We start from the raw sequence: 2,912 nt of genomic DNA, 5'->3' as shown, positions 1-2,912 counted from the left end.
TTTACGGACGGCAACGATAAGTGAAATCTTTCTCTTTGTCAAACATTAAACATTAAACGTTCCAATAAGTTACATTTCCAGCTTTCTGGTTCTGGATCTTTGAGCGTTAGCAGCCTGTCTGAATTTTCTATTGAAGCTTTGACATTGCATAAAAACGGGATCCAATCTGGTGCTTGTGGCAATATGCTTCCACTGGAGAATCCATTCTTTGATACAAATTAAGGAATAAAAGACTTTGAATACGTACAAAAGTCCAATTATTAAAATAGCAGACCATCACGATGCATCTGAATGCCGGTATGTTTACTATCGCTAAACATCACTTTCGAGAGATTTGACAGAGATTTTGAACACAATAACATTTCCCGGCCCTACGACCCGAACAGTTGACCGATCACTTGGACGTTTACTTAATTGTGCTGGCAATGCCTCTGCTGCTTTTCCTATGCGTTTGCGTGTGCCATCAGTAACGGTAAAGATTGCAACTTTCTACGCACTCACCAACGAACCCTTGGTTCAATGCATGCATCAAGGCCTACAGTTCTTTGATGACAAACTTCAGACTTCTCAAGTACCCCCTGACACCTATTGATCTTTACAAGCGAAACTCACCGTAACTTACACTGAGACCAGCTGGAGGCACACAGCATTGATGTGAAAATTAGGGCGAGTGGCCAGATGGCTCGCGCTATAATGGCTGTGGACACGCTCTCAGATCTATAGCCATTCGATTCTGCCTGAGTGTGCAAGTCAACACACTACGACATCCCGCTTGATCAAAATGGCAGCCGCGTGACGTCAGAGCTAAGGGGAGGTGATTTCCGGTGTCTGCCGGAACGAGTGAGGGCGGCGGAAGCTGAAAAATGGCTTTATTCTCCCCTTTTTTTCCTCGGATGGAAGCAAGGTTGCATCTTTTTAAGGCATGATAACCCAGACTATGGCCAGGAAATGCCACATAAGCCGGGTGGCAAAGGACTCTTAAAAATCCAAGATTATCGACAAAGTATCGGCTCTCTATCAATAAATCGCACATTAAGGGAGCCCGGACTGGCGTTGTAGCGGCAGCGGTGTGGGAGATGCTGTTTGATGGCGAGCTCGGCAGAACTTTGCTGTATGCCAGAGGTACACAGACCTTTTTGGTTACCAAAGAGACGTGGAGGAATCGGCAGCACTGGGATTAAAAGCTTACGTGGTCAAAGATGGATTCAAATCCAATACAAATGGCGAAGTCTATTTCATATGGATTCAAACACAATATTTTGTTTTTAAATCTCGGGTCATATGGTTTCAAACACACTTAAAAAAAAAATAAGGCAAAGTGTAGGTCATCTTATATAGATTCAAACCCGATAAAAATGTCGAGGTCTGGGTCACATGTTTTTAAACCCAATACAAAGCCGAAATTCATATCCACCAAAAATGTCGAAATCTGGGTCATATGTATTCAAACCTAATCAAAATGTCGAAGTCTAGATCATATGGATTCAAACTCAACAAAACTGCCCAAGTCTTGGATGGCCATACGGGGTTCAAATCAAAGGGAATTCCGCGGTGCAGGCCATAAACGCAGTCTAAAGGGCGTCTGTGTATACAGAAGCAATACACTAAGAAATATGGCATTTGTTCCGCAGAGAAATGCGGGAATATTGTGGTGTTTGCTTGCAGTTATTTCGGAGTTTATAGAACAGGAATAACAGAGTAAAAAGCAGTGCAAAGCAATCGAGGACCGGAGAACAAAGTGCGTTTCATCGTAAAAGTACATCTTTACAGCGCCCTTAAAGCCCGCACTTTAACGGAGAGACAAAAAGCCAGAAAGGGAGGAAGGGGAAGAGGGCATGGCAACAAAACAAGGTGAAACCAAAAAACATATATGGCTGTCAGTCTGTCTGTCTGTCTGCCTGCCTGTCTGGCTGAATGTCTCAGGATCGGTCTGCCTGTTCTGTCAATCTGTATCTCTATCTCTCTCAGTGTCTCTGTCTCGCTCTCCCTCTCCGGGCCCCCTCCCTCTCCTCTCCCCTCCCATGTGTTTAACTTGAAACCTTCAATTATCATTAACCTCGACACCATGGTGATAACAACAACTACCGTACAAATACAGACATGCGTCGTCTTTAAGTTGTGCTATGCTGACATCACTGAGGGAAACGAACACATAAACAAAACCGACCCAACAAGCAGGTGTAATTGTGACAGCTGTACCTTTACATGTATTATGTAGGCGAATTCTGACATTTGAAACCAGTCATTATCCAAATTTCCCAATACGCAGAGATTCTGACACTAATCATTATACCAATCATATTGTGTAGTTCAATTATTACACACACACACACACACACACACGCACACGCACACACACACACACACACACACACACACACACACACACACGCACACACACACACACACACACACGCACACACACACGCACACACACACACACACACACACACACACACACTAGCACACCGGGCGCGTCCACACGTACTTACTTACTTACTGCCTTTCACGCCTAACAATTACACATTCACCACGACCTCCCCCCAACCACCCACACACAAGTAGCAACGGAATTTAGAAATCCACTTTAGCCTCTTCTTCACCACTCCATGTTTTGATACAAGAAATGGACTGACAAACACAAAATAAAACAAAACTGCTGGAAACAATGATGCATTCGACATTAAAATAAAGTTTATTATTTATTCTTATTTTTATCTAGGAACCATGATACCCTGGAACACTCTAGGTGAAGTATTGCGAAGAAACAAGTCGCGTAAGGCGAAATTACTACATTTAGTCAAGCTGTGGAACTCACAGAATGAAAATGAACGTAGTCCGCCGCTAGTGAAAGTGACGAGCCTGTTTGGCGCTGTAGCGGTTGCGCTGTGCTTCATAGCACGCTTTACTGT

This window comes from Littorina saxatilis, linkage group LG2 (genome assembly GCF_037325665.1).
Source record: "Littorina saxatilis isolate snail1 linkage group LG2, US_GU_Lsax_2.0, whole genome shotgun sequence".
NCBI lineage: Eukaryota > Metazoa > Mollusca > Gastropoda > Littorinimorpha > Littorinidae > Littorina > Littorina saxatilis.
This window is presented reverse-complemented; position numbering follows the sequence as displayed.